Below are 14,901 nucleotides of genomic sequence, written 5' to 3' on the forward strand. Positions count from 1 at the left end.
GGTTTGGTAAAAACCGAAGGTGATAATCTGCCCATAGTTTGGAGCCACATCAATTCCTTATGGTCCCTCAGGCATCGTTACACGTTCTGCTAAAAAGCAATGGATTAAATCTGCTCTATTACCCTAGGTATTTATTAGTCACATGTAACAACTGAGCATTTGAAATGTGGCTAGGCTAAACTGGGATGTGCCGTCAGTACAAAACACTGCATTTTGAAGGCTTCATGTCCACAAAAAGGAGGCAAAATATTTCATTAATAATTTTTAGACTGCTTATATGATAACGTGATGTTTTAGCTATCTCAGGTTAAGTGAAATATATCATTAAAATTTATTTCACCTTGTTTCTTTTATTTATTCTGGTATGGCCTATAGAACTTTACAGTTGCATACGTGGCTCATGTTATACCTCTGTTGGACAGTGCTGGATTCAATGGCTCCCAGGAGCCTGGAAGAGTTCAGGTGACTCTCAAAAGCAAACAGGGTCCCTTCCACAGTGTGTCCGACTGTTGTCAACTTCCCGGCCCCCACCACAAAGAGCTGGAGTTAAACTGCATTAAGGCATTGTCTTTGAGGTGACTTTGGCCATTATGTAAAACCACCTACAAAAGCCACAGGTTTTCTCGACTTTGTTCCTTGTATGTCCTTGAAGATGACGCAATAAAAGGAAGGTAGGAGGCCTTGAAGAACTGCTCAATGAAAAAATGAAAAATGCATAACAGAACCTTCCACTATATACAGCACGTCTCTAATACCACCTTTTCTGTGGGTTTGCCTTTGAGGGGACATTGTAACATCTTTCAAATTCCATTTGGAACAACATTTTTAAAAGCACGCAGATATTTTAAGGCAGAATCCATGACAGCAAAGCAACTGGTGGGAAAACAAAATGTGAACCTATCAGTTGTTTGGGCTGTTAGAAGCTGTAAGACAACAGATAATGAACAATTAGTAGGAGACATTTTGTCAGCTAAGTTTACATTTTCTTCTGAAAGAAGAGTGGAGGACAGGTTTCAGCTGGAATGTGGGGGAAATGTGTGTGTGCTTTTTTATTTTGAAGACAATTTTGGCTTTTTAGTTATACTTCCTTGAGTTCATTACCTTGGGAAGAAAGAGTAATAATAGTCACATGGGATGTTTTAGTTTTACATAAGCAACACAGGTACATCTGATCATAAAAGTTTACTACAGTTTGTCACTATAAGCAAGTTAAATGGATTGCCAATAATTACTGTTACCCTGTGCTGAGGGGCTCTTCGAAGGTAGTTATTCAGGAAGAGGTAAAACATTGTTTTTTCAGATAAAAGCCTTGGGGACCAGGGTTTATCCCCATTTCAGTGGGTTGAACTGAGTGTGAGAGTTGGGGGGGGCAGTAGGAAAATATGATTTATGTTATAATGTACAATTTGATGATTCATTCAATTCTGTTTCCATTGGCGTTGTAGGAGATTCATCCTAAAAGTATGGGAAATAACCAGGACTAGCAATCCAGAACGGAGAAAGCCCAAGTTGTATGCAGTGCTACAACCATGCAACAGGTCTTGGACTGGGACTCTGTAACCCTAGGTTCTTTCTATATTCTTTTCTTCCCTGCCCCCTTTACACATACTCAGCAAGCACACCTCCCTGGGTCCTGGAAGACCCATAAGATCAGGTTAAAAACTGACCTGTCAGTGTATTGGCAAAGCGCAGGTAGACGGGCGTGTGATGTTCTTTAAGTGGAAGGAAGGGAAGCTCCTTCCTTCTATCACTATAGTCTTGGGCTAAGACCATTCTTCCTCAGCTTTATGCAAACTCTGTCTGAATGCTTTTCCTTTGCCTCAGAAGTTCCACATGATGAACTCATCTACCTATGCAAAACCCACCAAGGCTCTCAAGCAATCCCTTTGGGCTGGCAGTGGGAGTCGACACAAGTTCGTAGGCACACAGAGAGCACGAACCGGGTCTACTGCATTTCAGTCTATGTAGAACAGACACGCTCACCACTCTGCCCTGGGCAGAAGCCAGGTGAGTTTGCCCCCTTTATTCCAGCTCTGAAACCCAAGTCCTGTGTAAATGGCCAGGGGAGAGGCTCAGTGTTGGATTAGGCCAGCCCTGCTGTGCACGGCTGGAGAAGCACATGAGTAATAATTTAGCACTGGGCAGCTGCAAGAGCAGAGGCCCCTGCCAAGTACCAGCCTTTGATTCTCCTCTCTACCAGGCAGGAGCTAGTTCATTCTCTGGGCACCCAGCCACATTTCAGAGAGAGCAGGCCTGGTGAGGGCTGGGGCAGCCCAGAGACACAGCTCCCCTAACAAGTCACTACTTATGAACTGGCCTGAACCATTAACAGTGTTAAAGAGTCGAGCCATTAGCAGCTAAGAGGATACACGGGATGACTTATTTAAAGAATTACAGAGCCAGTGATAAAATATAAGGTTCTAAATAAACACGTTATAATACATAGAACATGATTTAGAGTCCTAGATGTAAGGCGGCCTCTAATTGAGACTCAGTTTCAAATACAGGGATTCTGGACTCCGTTGGTTTTCTGATTAAATAATGAATAAACAATTCACCATGTCCTGTCAGAACCCAGAGTGTCAGATCTCTGGAACGAAAGGGGCATCGGTCATTCCAAATGAGACAATCAATGGATTGGAGCATGTGTGGGACTCAGGGTCTATGAAACGCTGGCAGCCTCACCAGCGTGTGGGAAGGGCCTCACCTTACCTCTACCCAGTATGAAATGTCACCCGTGTCCTCCTTTGTTTTTCACCCTCAATCTCATCTAGAGCAGGTCCGTGATTTCAACATCAAGTTCTGCTCACTATGGCCTTATTGCAGTGCTCTGTTTTTATTGGAAATGGCAGCTCTTATTCCAACAGACCCCCAGGCTTCCGTTTGTGGCAATCTGGGTTTGTGTTTGTTGTCAGCCTAAGGGGTTAAAATTCATTTTAAATAACAGCATGATGGATGCAGTCCTTCTCCTCACTTGCCTCAGGAACAGTTTGGTAATTTGCATTTAAAGTCACAGAACCTGTTTGGGTGGGAGAGCTCAAGTTTATCCAATTAAGACTTTTTTTTTGAAGGTACAAGAAAAAATAGAATTATTGTTTAATAGATTTTGAGCTAACAAGGCATGCTGCAGAAAAGTTTTTGAGTACTAATGATAGGTTCACTGTGTCGTTTAAAGAGATGACAACGCTCTTGTAGTCACCATGTTTTAAAAATCTGTATGTATATTTTTTCTCAAGAAAGAAAGAACCTTGAAGCATCCTGTGGTCTTAATATCTCAGAAGTCCTAAGGGATGCTTGAGCCAATTAATAAAGAACCCTGCACTTGAAGTACTGGAAAGCCAACCTTTGTGGTGAGCAGAGAACATCAGCTAATCACACATTAGGAATGATTCCTTTGTTCGATGTGTGAAAATGGTTTCTAAGCAGACATTCTTAAATTGTCATACACAATATTTATCTCCTTGAAGCCGAAGTAATTCAAACAACCAGGGTGACCTTTTAAATAGTATTCTGTTTTCTGTCTCTCGGAAAGCAATTTGAGGGGTTTCACTCTATTAGTGGGATTTTCCCTTTTTTCCCCTAGTCTTCAAAAGATTTTTCTTTCATCTTCTTTTCTTTCTCTCCAGCTACAAAATGTGCTCATTATGGACCTATCTGTCAGCTATAAAAGGGAGGAGACTCCTTCTGTTTCAGCAGGTATGAATCTCAATAGCGGCTTTCATCTCCAGAGAGTTCGCTTCTGCTCTATTTAATAAAACCCAGCACTTCAGTTATCACAGTCATTAGGAGGAAGCAGTGCTGGAAGAGGGAAAGCCTTCATTTATTTTAGTGTCATATATAATTGTACTGTTTATTTCCCCAATGGGCTCTACACTTTTCTGCTACCTTTTTTTTTTTTTTTTTTCCGAAGTATTTCTGAAGGAAAGCTCCTCATGACAGAAAACTAAGCAGCAGCAACAACGGCAGAAAACACTCCTTCAGAAACCAGAGTAGTTCTAGTACTGAGCAATTAGCACAAGTAAGTGCAGGGATGCCATTCATCTCTAACTAAACCAATTCCCCTGAATATCATTGCCACTTTATTTATTGTCTTTACCCCTCAACTAATGGGAAGCTTGTTTGATGAGCCAAGTTTGCCTATGGCACAGCACAAAAGGGATTTATGTTTGATAACTTTAAAGGGCCGCAAGTCTCTGTGGATAGGATCGATAAAGGTTATAAAATGCATCTTGTGAAGCTATAGTCAGAATTCCAGTATTACACCAGAGCATGAAAACCAAGCTCAATTAATTACTTCTAACAACATTCCCTTGTTTAAGAAACTAAAAAAAATATATATATATATAAGAAGTTGCAATTAGTTAAAAGTACAAAATATTCTGAAAATTATCAGTGCTGGGTCTGTAGAGAAGGGGATTTCAGTGGCTTTCCACCAAGGTCACTTATATCCTGGTCCCCGGATTTCTGTGAGCTACGTGATAAGCCATCAACTGATCCTAACTGATACTGATTCAGATGATTTAACAATGGAATCATATCATCTTAGAGATTTTTAAAGATTTTATTTACTTATTTCAGAGAGAGAGAAAGAGAGAGAGAGAGAGTGAGTGCACAAGTGAGGGGGAGCAGAGAGAGAAGCAGACTCCCCACTGAGCAAGGCACCTTGACGTGGGGCTGGGATCATGACCTGAACTGAAGGCAGACACTTATCTAACGGAGCCTCCCAGGCATCCCTCATCTGTAGCATTTTTAATCAGAAGAAACCCCAAAACTCATGCTGTTTGGAAATTTTTAACTTAGGGCTCAAAACCTCCTGAATTAATAAGCGTAATTGTTTATAGGTATATGCATACTTATAAAAGAGAATTCTTGCATTTTTTCAGCTTTCCTAAGAGATTGATGACTCAAAAAAAAAAAAAAAGAGAGAGATTGATGACTCTAGGAAATGTAAAAATTATTAATCTAGTTCATCTTCATCTCTGCGAGAACTTGCTATATAATAAGGCTGTATTTTTTCTGAAGTTCTAAGCTAACCCGTCTATTGATGATCAGTCTGCGCACTGTCAGCTAGTATTATGTGACATTGTCCATGTATAGCTGTTTCACTGTATTTAATGTACAGAGTCAGAGACTTTGCAACACAAAGTAAAATTTTTTCTAACTAGCCGTTGGTTTATTAAAGCCCTGTAGATCAACACAATCATTTTCATTCTTCGGAAATCAAAACTGGTTCTCTTGAATATCTATTCCATATGTAAAATAAAGTCAAACACTAATTTTCATATACTTTTCATATTTTTCCGTGCATTTCTAAGATATACAGAGCTATAATTCCTATCCTTTATAAACTGAAACCGGAAGTGTGAATTTCGTTGAGGAGTGAACTAGAAACCTATAAAGGTTATGGATGGCATGTGCACCATATGGAAAACATTGTTCAAAATTCAAATTGTACCTTTCAAGTGTCTCTCACATCTCAGCATGTTTTTGTTTTTCTAATATAAAAAGGTCAAATCACTGGTATTAGGTGTCTTTGCCTCCATTTGACATCCTACAGTACCAGGAATCTTTTTTTTTTTTTTTTGGTTTTGTTTTTCCACTTCTATTTCTTCTGGTGTTGGTTTACTCCCCATCTCTCCCCCAGCTCCCTCTCTCTTTCCTACTCAGCCTTCCCCACCAGAAAAAAAGAATTAAAGCTTGCTATGCCATGCAAAAGTAAACCAAAGTGTTTTTCTGACAATTATGTGGAAAACAACAAAAGCAACTAAGTAATTATGATCTATATAATAAGCAAACGTCAGAGACTCTCAGGACCTGAAAATGAGAGAAAGGAAAAATCTTACTTTTTAAATTTATGTAAAATATACAAGGCAAAGAAATAGATTTTAGTAGGTGGCCACAAGTGCTGATAGAATTTCCTCCAGATCTATTCAAGAAAATGCTGTATGTCTGGTTTTGTTTATTTTTTTCAGTAACACTTACATTTATCTAGACTGTATAACTTGGAGGTATATGTCATGAAGACATCTGACCCTGGTGTGAAAGCACTGAGGTCTCAGCACAGAGCCACCACTTACCAACACCGACTAGTCAGTCAGTCTCATGAAGCTGCAATTTATTTATCACAAAATGGTGATAATAATAGTAACTACTTTGTAGACATATTGTGAGGTTTTGTTTTATTTTGCTTAATATCTTAATTATTTGACAGAGGTCACAAGTAGGTAGAGACACAGGCAGAGAGAGTGGGGGAAGCAGGCTCTCTGCTCAGTGGAGAGCCCGATGTGGGGCTCAATCCCAGGACCCTGAGATCATGACCTGAGCTGAAGGCAGAGGCCTAACCCACTGAGCGACCCAGGTGCCCCATATTGTGAGGTTTTAATAAGATCTTCAATATAAAGCAGAATGTCTGACACACTTCAAGTTTGCTGTAAACATCACTATTATTAGTACTGTTATTTTTTTAAAATTTTTAAAAGATTTTTTTTATTAATTTGAGATGGAGAGAGAGTGAGTCAGCAAGAGAGCATGAGCAGGGTGGTAGGGGCAGAAGGAGAGGGAGAAGCCGACTCCCTGCTGAGCAGGGAACCCAACTTGGGCTCAATCCCAGAACCATGACTTGAGCCAAAGGCAGATACTTAACCAGCTGAGTCACCTAGGTGCCCCGGTACTATTATTTTTTATTATTATAAGGCTTCCTACCTTCAGCTCTTGCATCAGAAAACGCTATAGTGCCCCTCTTCTTGAGGTTGCAACTTCAGATGTTTTTCATCTTAGTGTTCTTCTGTACTGGTGATTCCCATACTTCTCCCTGCATCAGAGTCACTGAGAAGGCTTGCAAAAAACACAGGATACTAGACTCCATTCTCAGGTTCTCATTCAAAGTCTGCGGTGGGCCCAAGACTGCATTTCTAGCAAGTTTCCAGATGGTAAGGATGCCGCTAGTCAGGGATAATGTTCTAAATCAAGGTTGGTAAATGTTTTCCAAGAAGCACCAGATAGGAAATTTTTCAAGAGCAGCCCTAGACAATATGTAGACAGATGAGTGTGGCTGTGTTTTAGTCAAAGTTTCTTCATACACATTGGTATTTGAATTTCATATTCATTTTCTCATCATGAAATATCTTTTATGTGTTTGGCTGGTAAAACGTATATAAAAGCCATTCTCAGCTTGTGGGTCATGTAGAAATAGGCTATGGGCCATAACGTGTCCAATTCCTGCTCTGCGGAGACTCGAGTGGTTCTCGTCTGCCCAGTCTGAGGCAGAGTCGTCTACCTTCCTCCCTGGCTATGCTTTCCTCAGTACTGGTAGGAATCTGGACAGCAGCTTGTCGGAACTGCTGTGAAGACAGCCTGCCTGTGTTACTGTCGTTCCTAGAAAGTGCCGTTCCAGTCATTCTAGCATTTTAGCTTCAGCTTCAGCCTCTCTTAGAGCATGTACTTTGGTATATGTAAAAGAATCCTTTGTCTCTTTAGCATTGAGGTCCTTCTTCTGGGCATGTACTGATTATCCTTTGGAGACTGTAATTTCCTCCGCTGGTAGTGGCCCGGTGATTGGGTTGGTTAGGCTAATCAGATCATCTGATTTCCCGTGGTCATAAGCATTGGTTTAGGAATGGGAGCAAGACCTTGTTCAGGCCAGTGAAATGTGAAGGGATTTTTGCTGGAAAATTATGGAAAAGGAGGGTACCTGCTCTTCTTCCTCAATGGTTATGAAAGAGACCTTTTCTTTTGTTGTGGACTGTATGCTCAGGGAGCAAATTCTGGAATAGCAGCAGGCGTTATTGCTATGATGAAAGAAATAAGGCTAAGACAGTAGAAAAAATAGGAAGGATAGAGCTGAGAAAACTATGCATAAACAATTAGTGTCCTAGTCCCATTTCTAGATCAAACCTTTGGATCAAGCTGCACCTGAAATTATTAGGTAACTCAGGACCATTCAGTTATTTGAGTCAGTATATTCCCTTTTACTGATAAAAAGATTAAGAGAAATGTTTTCTCTTACCTAAGTTTGAAATCGTCCTAGCAAATGGAATTAGTGTAATCTGGAATTAACTCAGTGAAAAAGAAAAGTAGAGAAGGATCAGGATATTTATATTCTTGTTTCAGATGGACTGATTGCTAACTTCATCTCTGAAACACTTTGGGTCTTCAGGTCAAATGAGGGGAGTGGATTAGGCTAGTGGTTTTTAAACATTTTCTACATGTGAAGCCCTTTCTTCAAATGAGGTCTGAGGCAGAATCCAAAGAATTGCTCTCCAAATGAGAGTCCAAAGTGTTGGGCGTGTCCTCTCTTCTGTGACTTCAAAGAAACTTCAAAAATTATCTATGGCTTCGAGGATCATAGTTGGAAAATAAATGGAAGTAGTGATCTGATGGCTGGAATTGGACTCCAAAGCATAGGTCTGGTGTTCAAGAGACATGAGTTTCAACGCAAACTCTGCTGCATTCATCCTTTATGTGACCAAGGGTAAGTTACTAAAAGATCACTAAGCGTCATAATTTTTTTCAACTCTAAATGGAATAATAAAAGCACCTATCCCCTTCCTTGGTTTCTAAGACTAGGAAATAGTGCTTTGGAAGTTCCTGGCACAGTGCCTGGCACTGTGAGTACTCAAATGTTAACTGGGATGAAGGCTCTTATAGAAGTATTTGATAAGTGTGTTATATCAAAAGGGTGTTTGGGGGTGTGGATGGATTGTCAGGGCAAGCTGGAGGGCATTATCCTTTGATTTCCTTCCATATATTAGATTTCATTTTAGAAAGATAACCTATCACTTATCTGGATACATCTGAATACTTTGAGGAATATTCCAAGACCTCTATCCTTACTAAAGGACATGCATACACACAAAGTGCTTGACAAATAAGCATAATTATGACTAGATTTGTAAGTAGAATAGATAGCACTTTTGTCATGTCTTTTGGCATTTTCCAGGTTTAAAAGCATCACTTAGCTGCTGCTTAACTTCATCCTGTCCCTGTCTTAGATAGAAGACGTGAAACATTCAGCCAGCCACCTGTTCCAGAGGATGTTGTTAGTAGGGACAGAGTGAGCCCTTCTTGGATTCTCTGGTAGGAAATAATATAGTCCAACTGTGAAGTTCTCTGGATAACTTACATGTCCTTGAACCCTGGTTTGCTGCCCAAAAGGAGTGTGTTTGAAACAGTTATTTATTTTTTTTATTTTTAAAGTTTTTATGTATTTATTTAAGAGAGAAAGAGAGTACATGAGTGGGGTGGGGCGGAGCAGAGAAGGAGAAGCAGGCCCCTCTCTGAGCAGGAAGCCCAACCCAGGGCTCAATTCCAGGACCCCAGGATCATGACCTAGGTGGAAGGCAGAAGCTTAACTGATTGAATCCCCCCAGGTGCCCCTGAACTAGTTATTTTAGTTTCAAACAACAAAATCAAAATTCTGCTGATCTAAACAAAAAACACTTTTTTTTTTTTTTTTTTTTAAAGAAAGAAAGGAGTAGGAAAGTTACTGGAAAGCTCTTGAGGGTTTTCATGAGCATCTCACCAGAATGCTACCTTTGAAGCACCTTAAATGCACTTAACTCCAGGCGTCACTCTTTCTCCAAACCAGATCTTAAATACCTGGGGCAAAGAATATGATTGTCTGCGTTGACCAGGGGTCATCCATACCTTGACCATACTTTTGAGAAAAGCAGGAAAACTGAGTTGGGTTAGCATTCCAAAAGGTCCGGTTCAGGAAACATGTGCCAACTACACATCACTCAAACCACGCAAGCTCCACGAAAGTGTCAGAGTGGAGGGCAAGAATCTAGGTTCCATGGAAGGAAGAAGTCTAGCTTTTTTGTTGAATTCAATCAGACTGATATGTTTGTTGCTAAGTGAAAATTCATTACTAAGTGTACATCTGCATACTGGTTGTCAGGCCACACCAGATGTCTCATTCCCTTGATGTTCAGTGCTTTATATCTATTGAACTGGCAGGAAGATAGGAACTGTTTGAGATGTTCTTTAGGTCCTGGGTAACATTAACGATAGATACTTGGTGACTTCAAGAAGGTCATTCTGGAGCCTTATTCTTATCTAGAGAAATCAGTATCACATATGGTCACTGCTAGCAATTGGCAACTGCTGCTTATTTACAAAATTCACCTGTCCCTGAATCCCTTTTACCATATTAGTCACAATAGAATAACTGGTCCATTTCTAAGCCAATCCGGATTTTCCAGTGAATGACCCTGGAACTCTCTCCAGCAACAAGTGAGGTGGACCTCATTCCAGTCGTTGGGGAGGAGATGCAGCTGAACTCAATTTCCCAGGGAACTTGGATCCCTTAAGTGTCCAGGTGCCAGACAGCTGGTAACTCCCATTATTGTCCGAAACAACTAATGGCTTATTTTGCTTGGCAGCTGAGTCCAAAATATGTATTCCTCCAACTGATGTTGCTTTCATACCTGACTTATAAAAAGGGGGCAATGGTGGGCAAGGTCCCTTTCCTGGTGCATGCTCTATGCACCAGCTGGACACCAGCCCAACCATGTGCTTCTGAAGGTTGTGCAGTAAGGAGTTCCTCCCGGGCCGGCTCACATTTCTGTCTCCACATTCTCATCTTCATCAAGTCATGCCACTCATGCCAAATTGTTGACTTTCTGCCCAACACCTAGCTGTGCCTAACATCACATTTAGGAAGATTAAAGAAGTCCAGAGGGAGACTTCTTTAAGAGGACTTCTTTAGAGGGAGAATCAGACTAAGTTTGCCCCAAGTTTCTGTTTTTGTTCCTACCGGGGTGTCAGAGTAATGATTGTTAAAGTTCTTAAGAGGAAAAAAAAAGTGGTGTTTGGCAGAAGATTTCGCTGATGTTTGTTTTGTTTTGTTTAGAAGGAGGTAGCTCTTGCTGATGGGATGTGTGTGAGAAGGGATTGAACATCTTCATAAATAAGAGTGTTCCTTACTTTCCATTTCACATCTCTTTGGTTCCAGTATATCTTTTTGGTTAGGAGGACGAGAAAAGAATAACATATTCATTCAGGGTTCCGTGTATAGCCAGAGCAAAGGTCTTACAAGTGTGATCATCTCATTGTTGCTATTCTGGAAAAATGATGTTGCCTCCTCTTTCCCTGCTACATAGCCCAAGTCTCTAAATTCCTACTCTAATTTCCACTTGCCCGTCATGCCGTTTCTTTACAATCTACTTGAACTTTATCGAAGGGAATGGGAAAGCATGACTGGGCACTTTTGATGGGTATTTGGTGCTTTGATGACTGTCTAGCATTTGAACCCCCCCCCTTTTTTTTTTAAATTTTATTTATTTATTTGACAGACAGAGATCACAAGTAGGTAGAGAGGCAGGCAGAGAGAGAAGGGGAAGCAGGCTCCCCGCTGAGCAGAGAGTCCAATGCGGGGCTTGACCCCAGGACGCCGAGATCATGACCTGAACCGAAGGCAGAGACTTTAACCCACTGAGCCACCCAGGCGCCCCAGCATTTGAACCCTCTTATGGTAGGACCATTTCTCTGCTACAGAAATCAAAAGGGCCAAGTACTTGGTCTCTTCATCCTCTTGGCAGGTAGGACACTATCCCAAGGCTTGAACTTGACCAGAAGGAATTATCACTGGACTAAATTAAAATATTAGTCCCAATTTTTCATCACATTCCGTGTCAATGACTTGCACTATGTGACTTCACAGCTCTTCTCATTAGAGGTGCAATGTTTTTCACGGGCCATTTGACTTTGGGCTTCCCATAAAACTTGCATTTGCCAGTGGAATGTAGGTAGATTTGATATGGCAGAGGTTTGAAATGTACTTATACAGTTTGGGTTGGTATCTTGAACTTCTGCCATCACCATGAGAAGAATGGTCAGGCAGCCCACTGATCCTATCAAAATAAGAGATAGGAGTTGAAAGGGAATTCAGCCTTAAGTCTAGAGCCAAGTACAACCAAGCACACCTTAAATTAGTAGCTCTCAGCTGAGCCACATACAAATAAGCTAAAGTAAATTATTATTGTTTAAAGTCACTGATTTTTTATAGTGGTTTCATTGTGCAGCTCTTGGTGTGGCAGCAGGTGACCAAGACACTTAGTCTTGGGACTTTGAATTTGTAGCACATGGTGCATGGAAGTGGAGAAAGTGAAGAATTTATATTGTCTATGAAGATACCACCTTCAGGAGCATCTGGCACGGTGCTAATGACAAGGCCCAGGGTTCAGCGGTTCAGGGTTCAGGTTCAAGGCCCAAGATTCAGGTTTCAGCTCCTCCATGTTCTTCTTTCATTTGTTTCTGTAGTTTCTCAGCCTTCTGAGTTATTCTGTATCTATAAGGTCCTTAGGAGATAACTTACATCCTTCTAATAAGTTTAATTTCTGCTTAATTTGGTCTGGGCTGGGATGTGTTGTTTGCAAATAAGAACCCTGTCTGAATCTGCCCTTATATTTCACTGGAAGTGGAGGATTTGGAAAAAACAGAGAGTGAAACTGGCCAGTAGTGGAGGAAGCAGGCACGTTCATCCATGGGTCCACAATTCTGGTGGCGTGGTGCGCAGGAGAAGCTCTGTATGGGGTGAGGCAGGCTCTTTATCTTATGCCTCTGAGAATGTTCGACATTTCCAAATTCACAGAGAGCACATGAAGATGCGGTTGGTCAGTAGGCTGTCTTTCAAAAGGAGTGATCAATGTTTTTCAGTCGGAAAGCTAGGCCCATCAACAATCCTAAAACTGGGGCACCCGGGTGGCTCAGTGGGTTAAAGCCTCTGCCTTTGGCTCAGGTCATAATCCCAGGGTCCTGGGATGGATCTCTGAATCAGGCGCTCTGCTCAGCAGGGAGCCTGCCTGCCTGCCTCTCTGCCCGTGATCTCTTTCTGTCAAATAAATAAATAAAAAAAATCTTTAAAAACTACATTATCAACAACAAAACAATCCTAAAACTAATAGTATAGAAAAAAAATTTTTTTAATGTCTAAAGCCATATACAACTACCGCATAATCACTCATGCATGGTTTTTGTGTTGTTTTGTTTTGTTTTAACTAAGACTTCTCAAATACTTTATTTTTTTCTAAAGCCTCAAAGTATGTATTATTGAATGGTGTAATAAATACCAAATTCTTCAATGTTTTATAAAGCATGTGAAATGAATGGCGATATGTTTGCCGTTATTGTCATGAACCAGAGAATCAGGAGTATTTATGAAGTTGACAACCTTGTGCCATGTAATCTCAGAGAGGTGCATTTCATTTCATTTAAGGTAGAAGAGAATTGAGTTTCATCACTCAGAAAATAAACTCATTTACTTGGCATTAGTTTTATATTCAACCCCCAAGACATTTATTTCTGGAACTTGGATCACACTTACTGTACTGTGTATGTAAAACGTTCACTGACTAGTATATACATTTTAAGTTTATTATCTTTGCCTTTACACAAAACCCTTGGCAGACTATTCTTAATGCATATATGTTAGAGATCCCGGAGTCTGTTTCTTGTCAGTTCTAAATTTAAATGATTTACTTTCTTGATGGTTGAAAATGCTTGAAGTCAGGGCATTAAGGGGTAAATCAGTCCATTTGTGCTTCTTCAAAGAATTAAGAATTTACATGATAGACGAAAGTTTACTAAATACTGTTCACAAAGGCAAATAAGGAGTGACCGCCCTTAAATACTTGAAGTTCATTTGAAACATCTAGTTTGAGAAGCAAATGGGAAAAAGGGGAGATAGAGAAACAGGATTGAAGATAAAATGACAAAGACCTTTCATATTCTCATGGGAATGAAACAAAGAGGAAAAAAATCAATAAAACAAGTTGCATCAAGAGCCCGATGGTCTGAAAATAACAAGCACGAAGAAAAAAAGTAGAGCATGAAATTCAAATGTCCGTTCTTAGCATTTATTTTATCATAAATCTTCACCATAAAAATACGGATTAAAAAAACTAAAAGAAGATAACAACCATCGTTATTTCTACCTCCTAGAGAAAGCCACTATTAGCATGTTGGTATGCGTTTTTTATAGCTCTCTTTTAATAAGTGTGTGTGTGTGTGTGTGTGTGTGTGTGTATGCTCAAATATAGGATTTTTTTTAACTAACAAAGCACATTTTATAATGTTTTGTAACATGATTTCATCACTTAATATATTGTGTGCAGCCCTTCGTGTCAAAAATACACTTCGATATGCACTTAATGGCTGTACAAACATTTCACTTATAGAGTAAACAAATGAATTCTGCCAATATTTCCTGTAATTTTCCATCCCACTACTTCCACTATTAAAATGAAGCTATAGCCTCATTGCACCCTGAATGACTGAAAAACTGTAGAATTAATGATATCAGGAGGGTAGATGGCCTTCTGGTATCAGGCTGTGGCATCCATAGGTATCTTGCTAAGTCTGAATGTTTTATAGGGAGCCCACATCCTTGGCTCACTTTTTCAGTTCCTGTGTCTGCTTCTAGTCTGTCTCTCTCAGATGCTTCATTTCTTTTGCCCAGCCTGGGGAACATCTCTGTTTTGCTCAGTGTCCTGCGATGTTTAATAGAATGGAGTCAAATATGGTACTTAAGCGCTGATCCCCTTGCCTAATGCACGCAGATACTTTTTTAAAGACTATGGTGATAGGAGAGGGGATGACTTAACATGCATTGTGCCCTTCTCTATTAAAGGTTGATAAAATATGAATGTTAAGCTTTTTAAGAGTGTAATTTTAGTTTGGAGGTAGTGGTGGAGTGGAAAGAAATTTCCAAGTGCCCTGGTAATAATGAGCAGTAAGTAGTCAAGTCCCGTTACCTACCCGTGCTTCTTATCCTAAACAAAAGATCTGTGCATGCAGAGCTAAGCAGAAACTTGGGATATCCGTTTCACTAAGAAAAAAAAGAAAAAAAAAGCAATCTTAGAGGACACTGATATGATTTGTGCTGTGCTGTGCTGTCCTTTA

Source organism: Mustela nigripes, chromosome 12, assembly GCF_022355385.1.
Source record: "Mustela nigripes isolate SB6536 chromosome 12, MUSNIG.SB6536, whole genome shotgun sequence".
Lineage (NCBI taxonomy): Eukaryota > Metazoa > Chordata > Mammalia > Carnivora > Mustelidae > Mustela > Mustela nigripes.